Consider the following 12,363-nt stretch of genomic DNA (forward strand, 5'->3'; position numbering starts at 1 on the left):
AGTGTCCAGCGGCAGTATTCCAACGTTGGCTTGCAAGTGGGCAGCATTTATCACATGATAGCATGCTGTTTTGAATAGATAGGCCTTCACCTTGTGTTTGTTATTTAAGGGGGATTTATTTGTATTCTCTTGTCATTATTTTGTTTATTTGCATCCGGCTTTGACTTGCTTGTAATTAAGGTTAGTATCAACTTTTTGTGACTGTACTTTTTTCCCCCCTTCCTATTCTCGGACTCAACCACCCCCTTGTCTTTCATTTTACACCTTTTGACTCTGTTCTGATGTTGCCTCGCTCCACATCAATCGACTACATCAGCGCCTTGCTGGTTTGAGCGCACACAGTTTCCTGCGGAGTCTGGAGAAGTGCTACCTCAAAGTGGGAGTGGGGCAGGGTAGGGGTGGACCACAGTGTTCTTTTTTCTCTTTTTTTCTTCCTAATCATCTCGTCGCCATTTCTCTTAATGATAGGGCTGGTGCCACAGCTACTGGGTGTGACGCCCGAGCAAGTCGTAAAGTTAGCAGTCAGGCACCGTATGAGCGCCGAGACATCATATCACGTACGTCTCCACCATCTGGCAGACAAACTTCCAGTCGCTTCTTCCATTTGCGACCACCGTTGTGTTGATGGCGTAAGAACGCATGCAAATATCTTCGGGTGATCCATGGAGAGACATCACTGCAGGGTGCAGGTCTAAATCTCCAGGCCAAACCTGCTTTCAAAGTGACGCCTCTTTTGACAGCCAAGTGCGCGCATGCAGACTGAGCAGTTGTGCCTGTGTTTATTGACGGATGGAGAGATTGCGGATAAAAAGAAGTGAGCAGCTGCAAAGCCAGTGCATTTTCACGTGCCAAATGCGGAGCGGCTTCTACAGACCAGTCACAGCGTTCTCTCGCTTCCATCATCGTTTTTGATCACTGACCTGTCAATGTCCACCCCCAACACAAATACACACAACGGCTTGCACACTTCATTTATTCCTCTCCCAGAGTTAAAAAAAATGAAAAGCATCTGCTCACTTTTTCAAGTTCCATCGACGCATGAATGAATCTCACATTTAGTCAATCACACAGAAACAGGCGTGCGTGCGTGCGTGCGTGCGTGCGACGCTTCAGCCAAAGCAAATGAATGAAGGCCTTTGAGTCAAATCCCTTTTGATGGCGACCACCAAAGCAATTTTTTCCTTTCTCAAAACATCCACAATCTTATTCCCGAATACCACGTCAGTGTCAAAATAGATGAAATTTTTTTTCTGCTCAGCGAGGGAAAACACGTCATGATGAGACATCTCATTTTGGGTCGGAACCAGAACGGTAGCAGGAGAGAGAGTGCAAATGTAGAAGAGTTTCGAGAGATAGATTTTTGTTCTAGCCCCCCGTGCGATGTCATGACAGCTCCTTTCATCCTGGCCGAGGGCCTCGTGTTAGTGCTGCCACTGCTTGTCTGCCTGCCACAAAACCTGACATACACACACACACACGCACGCACGCACGCACACACACAGCAGTGTGAAGCTGCTGCACGTGAACTCCGTTTGTGTTCTTCGGTAGCCGCAAAAGGGCTTGGACCACAATGTCAGATTAGGAGCCAGTGGCACTTTCAATATAAAATAACTGGAGTCATCTCGGTGATCTCAGCGACGTCTCTTTCCTGTTGCCTGATATTTCTCCAGTCACGCTCCAGAGAAACTAGTTGGAAAATCATCTTGGTTTTATTTTTTTAATGAGAAGATCATCGGTGTCTCCCCCCACCCCCCCTTCAGGACATTTACAACACCCGCCTCACCCGCAGAGCCATCAGGATCGCCGGCGATCCCACCCACCCCTCCCACAGCCTCATCAGCCTGCTGCCATTGGGTAGGAGACTGCGGAGTCTCCGAGCCAAGACCAGCATGCTCAAGGACAGTTTCTGCCACCAGGCAGTCCAGACACTCAACTCCCTCCCAGCACTGCGCCCCCGCCCCTTCCCACTGCCGCACTTCCAAACTCTGAGTACACGCTACACGCTGTACTATCATCCTGAACTCTATTTTTGTTCTTTCTCGTTTGTTTTTCCTTTACTACATTACGTCACTTTACATACGACACTACCTCACTTTACATTCAGAAATGACATCCTTGCACGCTGGGTCCGAGAGGACATTCATTTCATCTGTGCTGTATGTCATGCATTTTAGCATATTTGACAAGCAAGCTGACTTTGACTTTGACTTGACTTTGACTTAATGAACCGTTGCGTCTTATCCGCTCATCTTCCAAAATAATCTTGCTTATTCTCAACAAGCTATCCTGTCAATTTAGTATCCAGCGCCAGTGGCCAACGCCGCTGGAGGCCAACAGCAATAGTATCTTCATTCTTTTGCTATTAGCTAACATGTAATCAGCCAGCGTATTTCCATTAAACCAACCATAAAGAGTTAGCCGTGAAAAGTAGTCGCAGTGTCGAAGCCACGGCTCTCCGCCACTTCCTGGCGTGTAGTCTAATTACTGTGAAAAAGTGGCCAGGATGGTGTTTTTGATGGCAGTGTTTTGTACCACCACACTAAAAAATAGACGATGATTTGCCTTTCAAGCAAGTCTGTCAATGCAAATCGGGAGTCAGATTGTCATGTTTGGATCGGAAACGCTAAAAGGCAATTAACTCATTTACTGCCATTCACAAATGTATTCAGGAACCGAAAATATGACGAAGAGCGCCATTCCCCAATTTCTTTGAGTTTTGTTTCTTCTTCGTTGGGTGCCGATAAAGCACTGGCCAAGGCCTCTGGCAATATTTTTTTTCTTTCCACAAGGGGGTAGCATTTTCCTTTTTTCCATGTTCGCGCTTTGTTCCAGTTTTAGCTGTTGTTAAAGCGCTTTGTGCATTGTGCTTTGTACAGCTGCACTCATTTCAAGCTCAGATAACTAAAGACCCAAATAACTTAGGAATTAACTTTTTTTCTGATTAAAGAAGAGAGTCTAAGGTTTCCCAAATTGAAAATATGACCTGGAGCCCCATTCCCGATTTTTTTTTCGGGTTTTGGATTTTCTTGATCGGGTGCCGATAAAGTGCTGGTCAGACCTCTGTCAATGTTTTTTCCCTTCTACAAGGGGGCCGCATTTTCCTTTTACACAGCTGCCCCCGCTTCCACCTCATATTACCCCAGACCCGTCTACCTTTGTAATGTACTTTTTTTTTTTTTTCTGGTGAAAGACGAGAATCCAATGTTTTTTCTGCTTCATTGACTGTTGATGTCGTCCTAAAAGTGAATCTTCTGCGGGTCCTGCAATTTGAGACTCCATTTTCCATGTAATTTCTGTAGCACTTTTTAGGTTTCCAGGTGAGCTGTACTAATACTATCTTTTTTACCAGATCACATGAACACATTACCCCCTTTCATGATTTTTAACCGTAGAGTGAAATGGGAAATGAGACTCATGCCAGCAACATCCCTGACCAAATCCAAAAGCACTCAAATGACTGAATGGGAGTGAATGGTTGCTAGCCGCTTGCAGGGAAGTCAATAAACAAACAAGTTGAAGCAAACTTTGGGTGCTATTGAGACACCACAGCTGACGCGGTGGTGTCTCAAAAAGTACAAAATGTCCTCATGCTGAAACTTTGTTATTGTTGCTTTAAGCCAAAACCAAACAAGGGAAAATAAATGCATCTCCCATCAAGCCAATGCAGGTAGGACAGAAAACAGGTGAATGACAAAACCATGCCAAGGCAACCAGGCTAATGTTGATAGTCTGCTGTCCTGTGGCATTTTTTTTGCTCATAGCGACAGTAACCATTAGCAACTGAGGGGGCAAAATAAGAAGATGAGCGGCGACGGCAATGGAGTGGAATAAACAAACACAAAGTAGCTCAGAAAGGATTCCCGGCAAACATGATTGTCTCATCACAACAGCAGCTCCCACTGTTCCCTCAAAGCCAACGAAGAACCAGCCAGTCTCAACACGTTGTTTCCTTCCCTTGTAAAATCCATCCAAAATGAAGCCAAGTCTTGCTCATTGGGTGGCGGGGTGGGGTGGGAGGCGTTGGGGGTGGAAATAAGCTGACACGCCACCAGTTGCTCACACGGCTTGTTTTGACTAAAGTACACCCTTGTATGTTTTTGATGAAAAGAATTTTTCAACATGGCTTGCTCTTTCATGGCGGACGTTTACAAATCTGCATTTTCAACATTTGCATGACCATCACTCCTCATTCACTGCCATTCACAAATTGATTCGGGAATTGAACATATGACGTGAGAGCGCCATTCCCCAATGTGTTTGCATTTTGGTTTTTCTTGTTTGCGTGCCGATAAAGCGCTGGTCAGACCTCTGGCAATGTTTTTTTCCCTTCCACGAGAGGGCAGCATTTCCATTTTTTTCCATGTTAGCGCTTTGTTCCAGCTTTAGCTGTTGTTAAAGCGCAATATAAACAAAGTTGTATGTATTGTCATTTGTATGCCTTCCCCCATTTCAAGCTCTGATAACTCCAGACCCATATAACTTAGGAATGAACTCTTTTTTTTTCCTAATGAAATAAGAGAGTCGAAGGTTTCTTACACTGATTTGAATGTTTATATAGTCCTAAAAGTCAATATTCTGTGGGTCCTGCAATTGGAGTGAAAATGACAAAAACCTGGGCACTGGAGCGAACATATTTTTGCACATCATCTAGCAGTGAATGAGTTAATGGCCTGTTGTGATGTAAATCATAAAGTCACCCAGAGTGCATTTCCCGCCACCTCCCTGCCCCCTTCAACCACCCCCTGCGAACAGCTCATAATATTTAAATGAAATGGATGGTGGAATTATACATTGTACTATATTTTGCATACACGGTATTATAATCATTCAGGCCACAATGGAGTTGAAACAGTACACTGTAATTCCAGCACGGTTGAAAAATAGCCATTATTGCAATTAGTCCTAAAAACAGCTTTGAATGTCAATTGCGTGTTGCTGAACGAATGAGCCTGTGGCCACGTCGGGATAAATGATGGCTAAGATTGAGTCTTTTGATCATATTTCATACCTAGGAAGATATGATGACATATTTTGGCAATTTACCTGGGAAACATGACGGACGAACCCTTTGTTGCTATTTGGTTGAATGATTGCGCTCGTCTGAAACATGTTGATGGTGTTTTGACAGCCGTTATCTCTTGTCGTCATTTGAATTCAGAAGCCTTTCACAAGTGTCCACTCCAGTTCCAGGGTTCCAATTCCAGGAACTACAGAATATTGACTTTTAGGACTACATCAACATTCAATGACGCATAAGAAAGCTTAGACTCTCTTCTTTTATCAGAAAAAAGAGTTAATTCCTAAATGATATGAGTCTGGAGTTATCTGAGCTTGAAATGGGGCCCCTGCGCCTTATATGCCGGTTGCTGCGCCTTCGATATGAAGTCATATTGAGCCACAACAGGTCTGGCAACGACGGTCAGCAACCACAGACTCCATTTGCCCCTGTAGAAGAAGTCGCGCTTCTGCTGTAGTGCCTTATATTTGGGGAAAATTTGATATATTTAAATTATATTTGGAAAACTTCACTGACATCTTTCACTGACAGTGTGCCTAATAGTCCGCTGCGCCTTATCCAGTATATGGAAATGTTTGAAAATACACCACTCATTGGGGATGCGCCTTATATTCCGGCGCACTTCATCCACCGGAAAATACGCTCATTTTTTTCCCAAATTTGGGTTGTCATTATTTTGACCCACTTGATTGGATTGAAGGTCAGATTTGGCTGCTCTGGAGCTGGTCGCCATTTTTGCTGACATCCTACATAAACTAACCCACCATGTTCTCTGTCTTTTTTCGACCCAGCGATGTCTTCACCAATTCAATCTGTGATCCTCTGCAGATTGAAGCGTATCAAGGGATGTAAAGGGCATGATGGGAAATTCCAAATATCCTCCACACGATAGATCACGTAACAAAGTGTGGATTCAAGACAAGTATTTGTTCCTTGAGTGCCAACTTGGCATTTTTCCTGACGTGGAGGAGTCCTTCCCATTGCACATTTTGGGGAAATTCCCGATAGAAGCCGGATGTCCCGCATATCAAATGGGCCTCAAGAATGCAAGAGGTGGAGTATCGTTTTGTGTGCATGCGCTGAGCCACCTTTTAAGGAGGACATCAAAACTTCTCTGTGTTGTCTACATTTAACCTCATCTTCAGCAATTGTGTGTATGTACATGTACGGGCACTCATCAAAGTGTCTTGAAAAAGCGGCACGGGAAGGCGGGGACCAGACGAGCTCCAGCCTGCAAGCCCCAGACGGCCAGCAAGCCCCAGACGGCCTGGCTCCGCTGGGCTGTGCGCTGGGCTGTGCTCTGGGGCTGCGCTGGGCTGCGCTGGGGCAGCACCCAAGCACAGAGCGGCCTTTGTCAGAATAATTGTCCCAACGCTCAGCCTCTTCTTGAACTGGAGCATCCGTCCGTGTTGGCAGGCGCTCTAGCGCCACCGCTGGCCGTTGTGTCTGTAGTATCATACCCGAGTGTAACAAGGCACATTGAAAAACCAGAGGCCTAATTTTACAATGTGAATGACAATGCCAAGAAGTGTATATTCTTTTGTTTTGGCACTGTTTATTGGCTATACTGCTTTCAGAACACTTCTATTGATTATTTTGTCTCGTCAGGTTTCAGCATCTGTGTTGCCATGTCAACCTCATCTGAGCCCGGGGCCTGAACACACAGCCCTGCCAGCCAATGTAAGTCAAATTATTAGATTTGATTAGATTGCATTAGATGAGCCTTTATTTGTCTCGCAGCGGCGAAATTGACATTTCACAGCAGTAAAAACAAAATACGGGAGCTGCTGTAAAGGCATCCACTCTCGCTGCGCCATCTTGAAGTCAAAAAACAACAAAAAAATCAATAACAAATAATGTGACACGACATAAAAGACATAAAAGTCTAAAATCTTAAGCACTTTTTGCACTCTCTTTGTCGTAGGAAGCAGTTCTAAATGAAAGAGGAGAGCCGTCCTTTTCACCAGTGGATCAGGGACGTCATGGAGAAATGTGCTCATCTGCTACAAGCTAAGTTTTACAATACACTGCCAGACGTGCGGAAATGGGTCCACTCCAATGCCAGGGTTTTTGTCATTGTCACTTGAATTTCAGGACCCACAAAATGTTGAGTTTTAGGACTACATGAATATTCAATACAGTGTAGGAAACCTTTCATCAGAAAAAAAGTTATTTCCTAAATGATATGGGTCCGGAGATATATGAGCTTGCAATGAGAGCGGCTGTCCAAAATACAATGCAATACATACAGATTTGTTTATATAGCGCTTTAGCAACAGCTGAAGCTGGAACAAAGTTATAACTTGGAAAGAAGGGAAATGCTGCCCCCTCGTGGAAGGGAAAAAAGAGGCCACGGCCAGTGCTTTATCGTCACCCAAGCATGAAAAAACAAAACTCAAACGAATTCTCTTTGTCATATTTTCAATTCCCAAATAAATTCGGGAATGGCAGTGACTGCGGTGATAATACTTTTCATTTATTTGTTAAATATGATAACATAAAACACACAAATGCTTAAAAGAACAAAAAGTAGTACAAGAAAAATAAATGGGCGGCCCGGTAGTCGAGTGGTTAGCACACCGGCTTCACAGTGCAGAGGTCTCGGTCCCGCCTCCCTGTGTGGAGTGTTCATGTTCTCCTCGGGCCCGCGTGGGTTTTCTCCGGGTCCTCCGGTTTCCTCCCATACTCCAAAAACATGCATGGCAGGCAGATTGACCACTCCAAATTGTCCCGAGGTGTGAGTGTGAGAGTGGCTGTTGTATGTCTTTGTGTGCCCTGTGATTGGCTGGCAACCAATTCAGGGTGTCCCCCGCCTCGTGCCCGAAGACAGCTGAGATAGGCTCCAGCAACCCCCGCGACCCTAATGAGGAATAAGCGGTACGGAAAATGAGATGAGATGAAAAACTCTGTATTTTTCGTCTGAGTTATTGTTGCCGTATAATATTTTTCACGCTGCAGCTTGATATGATGTCTCCCCGATACAACGTTTTTGGACTGGTAGGATACATGGCGGATTAACTGTTTGAGGGCTCCATGTTGGTGTCGCGCAACCTCTGACCGCAGGCTCCACGGCGGTTGCTGCTAATTAGAGCGCTGCTGGCTGATTGGCCTTTTGCATCCCTGCGGCAGGGAAGCCACTCCCATTGGCTGCCAACAGTGCCTGTGGGGTGCCTTTTGCAACCGTAATGTGTTGTTCATCAACCAGCACGCACGCACTCACGCACGCACACACGCACACGTGGCGAAAGCTTGTCTGCATGTGTCATGTTGTGAGCAAGCAGAGGTGGCAAAAGTTACTTTTATTAAAATAGATCAATTCCCTGACGTTATAAACTCTTCATATTTAATTGGAAATCAGATCTCGAGTACCTTATGTTCATATTTCGCATGTCACTGTATGAATATGAATGACATCTCATCACAGTCACATGATCAAAGGCCTTTTGGAGAAAACATTTGCATGTTTAGTTTCAACATTGATGTCAGCGGCACTTTCTTCGGTGTCAAGGCGCAGCAGCATTAGTTGGAAAAAAATCATAATTCATAATGGTCATTTTGTCTTGCCCTCCCACCACACGACTGTGGGGAGAGCTATGATTTCTGTCTGCTTTTCGTCACTGCCACACTTTTATCCTCCCTGTTTTTCCAAATTTATTGATCAGCGGTTTCAGTATTTTGCCAATTCATGTTTCACAGTCCGCGCAGGAAATTGAAATACTTGCTCGCTTGGTCGAGTATTATTTCACCATAGTCGTTCGTGTCTGTAAAAAAACCCACAAAAAAAACATGTCACATTTGGCAATTGAAGATGAATTTACAGTAAATGTCGCTTTCATTTGACATTTGAAGTGATTTTTTTTTGGCTGTGATCAGATCCTTTTTTTATATTGCAACTCGGACTGGTAGTCAGCCAGTGACAGGCTGCGAGTTTTTGAGAAGATCAAATTAAATCTGGAATATGTCACCTTGAAGATTCATGCAAGATTCCAAGTCCAAAATGGCGCCCGAGCAGGCAGCCGTGAGCAAGAGCTCTCACGGGCGTCAACGCAGAGCACCGATGCCTATGTGGAACTCTCGCGGCTTGGAATTGAAGTGGATTTACAGTACGTGGGACAGGAAATGTGAGACAATCTCTTTTCGTCAATGGATGCTACAGCTTCGTGTTTTGCTTTCAACGTTTAGCGCGTAGCACACGTGCACATTTCACCATGACATCCCTGATCCACTGGTGAAAAGAATGCTTCGATCCTCTCCTCTTTCATCAAAAACTGCTTCATACCACAAAGAGGGTGCAGAAAATGCTTCAGATGGAATGCCTGTGTCTTTGTGTTGTCATATTATTTTGTTTTGTTTTTCTACGTTTTCCTTTCCTTTCCTCTTCCTTCCATCACTTTGCTGCTGTGAAATGTCAATTTCTCCACTGTGAGACTAATAATGGCGAAAGCGCTCAAATCCAAATTCCCTTCCCCAGTTCGGTCTCTGCCCCCTCTCGCAAAATTGTCAAGGCAATTTGGAGTCTGGCCAAAAACAAAATGCTATCGCTTTGATGTTGTACATGTTTGCATCTTACCATCAATTCAAACATGAGGCCATGAACCTTCCTTACGACCCAATGCTCATGTCGGCGCCATTGCTTGGCTGCCGTGCCTCCAAAAGCCACAGTGAGATCTCCCTACATATCTCCTTCCCGCCATTTTCACATCCAGGGTCACCAAAGTGCAACAAAAGAGCAAAGTCCCAGAATGAAGCTTCCGTGCGAATGTTATGCATGCCGAGGCCACAGGGCTTGTCATTTGTCTGCTTTAGCGCAGGTGGTCAGGCTCTCCCTGGCTGGCTGCCGCTGACCTCCTGAATAGTTCTCATTTGGTTGGCGCCAAGCCCTAAAAGCCCGCCAGGAAATAAAGCGGCCAAAAGGTGCGCTTGATGGTAATGACGGCGCCGCGGATGATTGAGGCCATTCATGCACAAGTGGATGGTCGGCTGCCGTGTCGTCACTGCCCCCGCTTTAGCGCTCCCTTTGACAGTGTGCATTGCTCTCATTACCGGCCATTGTCTGAGAAGGAGGAGAACAAAAAAAAAACGAGTGATGAAATAACCAACGAAGTCACTTTAGAGGTCATGTGATGCAGACACGCATCCCGCTTCAGCGTGAACCACCTTGACCACGGCTCTTCTTCAAACGGGAAGGAAAAAAAAAAGATTTCATTCGATCGCTGATGCCAAGTCTGATTTGAAATAAGTGATCCTTTTGGAAACATGTGCGAGTGTATTGAGGACACTCTTGATTGCGTCTCCACAGGGATGCCAGCGGGCGCTGCGGTGATCCTGGCCCGGTGCAGTCCAGACCTCAAGCTGGAAGGCCAAAGCGCTGTCAGTCGACTGCGTGGGAAATTCTTGTCATTTCCACTCAAATTCCAGGACCCACACAATATTGACTTTTAGGACTACATAAACATTCAATACAGCGTAAGAAACCTTGCACTCTCTTCTTTCATCAGAAAAAAAATAAGAGTTAATTCCCAAGTTATATGGGTCTGGAGTTATATGACCTTGAAATGGGGGCGGATATACAAAAGGCAGTGCAATGCATGTTGGTTTATATAGTGCTTTAGCAACAGCTGAAGTTGGAACTGAACGCTAACATGCAAGAGGCCGGCCAGTGCTTTATCGGCACCCAAACAAGAAAAAGAAAAACCCATACAAATTCGGGAATGGCGCTCTGTGTCATATTTTCTATTCTGGAATGGCAGTGAATGAGTTCAAGTTTACCAGTGCATGGAATATCAACTTGTGCCTTGATTTCAGTAGTTTTCATTGTACAAACATTTCTTGTGAGCAAAAGGCCACAAATTGTCGTCTCTGTAATATGCGTGCGAGTAGCCCAAAGTGGCGTTTGGAAACAGTCAGTCTGTAGATCCTTGCTTGAGTTTTTCAGTGCAAAGCATTTCAAGAAGAAGCATCGTAAGGCTAAAGGGGGGGGGGGCATTTTTAGAAATGGTCCGTCACACGTAACACGACGCGGTCCACCTACATGTACCGGAGCGGCAGAATCAGAACACACAAGAGCACAGAAAGGATGAGAACCAACACAAACTGGAGTAAGAGGCACATGCCACAGTTGACACTGAGATAAGCACACCGAGGCTCCGTTTTGCTTGGATGTGGCTCTCTTAGTGAAGCCAACATTGACTTAAGGCGAGAATACCTGCCTGCGAACACGGCAGGGATTTCAGGTGGGGGGTGCTTTCTCGCTTTGTGCCAATTACAGAGTCACATGGAGGACAGGAAGAAAAAAGGAAAAGGGGGAATCAAACACACTCATCCATAACAGTTGTGACATTTGGCCAAACGCGCAGCGCTAAGAGACGCAAAATGAGCCTTTGCGGTGTTTCTGGAGGTTTTTCACTGTAGCATGAAGTACTTGATATTTGTCGTTGATGATGCGTGTCTTACACCAGTAGAGTGTCAGGAAGTCACTTCCATCCAATGAGACCACTTTGTGTCTCACCATCTGTTGGCATGGTGACGTATCATTTCACTTGGAGTTTCACCGCTGAAAGTTAGAAAGAAGAAAGAATTGGGACGTCACAGCTGGCGACAGGGCCAGAACAGCGCCGCCTCTTCTGGGAAGATTTGGATTGGTTGGAATTGACGGAAAATAAGGCTGAGCTCATGAAATGTCCATTTGCACCTTCCATTCCGTCGTGCCTTTTACTATAGATGGAAAAAGTTTGAATAGACACCATTCCTTGGGGGAAACCGGAAAATACGCTCATTTGACGCAATTTTTGCTTTGAGTTACGTTGTTTTTCTTCTGGAAATTAACTCTTCCTACAGAAGCGAAAAGATGTATAAGAAAGTGTGTGCATCGAACATATCAGGTGGAATAGCTCTCCAGTATGGTCGCGCCACACACAGAGTCACCCACAGCCACTTCCTTCCCTCCGGATGAGCAGTGCCGACTCACCTTCTATGGTCACGCTGACCGTTGGGACCTCCTCAACAAACATTTTGCATCTTATCAGCACGGCATCAAATGCTATTTGGCCACGGATTGCGCTTATGCGTTCATTGAAAATGTCAGGAAGACATCTGAAGGCTTTCTTTCCATTTCACGTCTCGCCGACTTATGGCAGGCAAGTCTGAGTTGGAGGCCTTTTGGCATCACGTAACCTCACTCACGCACGCACAGCTTGCCGAGTATTTAAAAGCGCCGCTAACCACAGACTGGCTGCCATTACCCCCCGCTTGAATCCGCAACTGCGCTCAACCGGGTCAGAACAGTACATTTTCAATGGACTGTATAGAAACGTGCGTGTGAGAGTGTGTGAATATCTCCTGGAAAT

General features: G+C 45.3%; 1 long non-coding RNA gene across 1 annotated transcript in view; it reads left to right on the forward strand.

Moving 5' to 3' along the window:
- LOC148883334 (uncharacterized) overlaps positions 1–8,223 on the forward strand; it is a 30,821-nt gene extending 22,598 nt beyond the window's left edge. The window contains exons 6-7 of the long non-coding RNA XR_016118618.1: positions 6,626–6,697; positions 6,942–8,223. This is a non-coding gene — a long non-coding RNA (uncharacterized LOC148883334). The remainder of the gene's footprint in view (positions 1–6,625; positions 6,698–6,941) is intronic.
- Positions 8,224–12,363: the final 4,140 nt, after the last annotated feature.

This window comes from Hippocampus bargibanti, linkage group LG20 (genome assembly GCF_051943395.1).
Source record: "Hippocampus bargibanti isolate YZ-2025 linkage group LG20, ASM5194339v1, whole genome shotgun sequence".
Lineage (NCBI taxonomy): Eukaryota > Metazoa > Chordata > Actinopteri > Syngnathiformes > Syngnathidae > Hippocampus > Hippocampus bargibanti.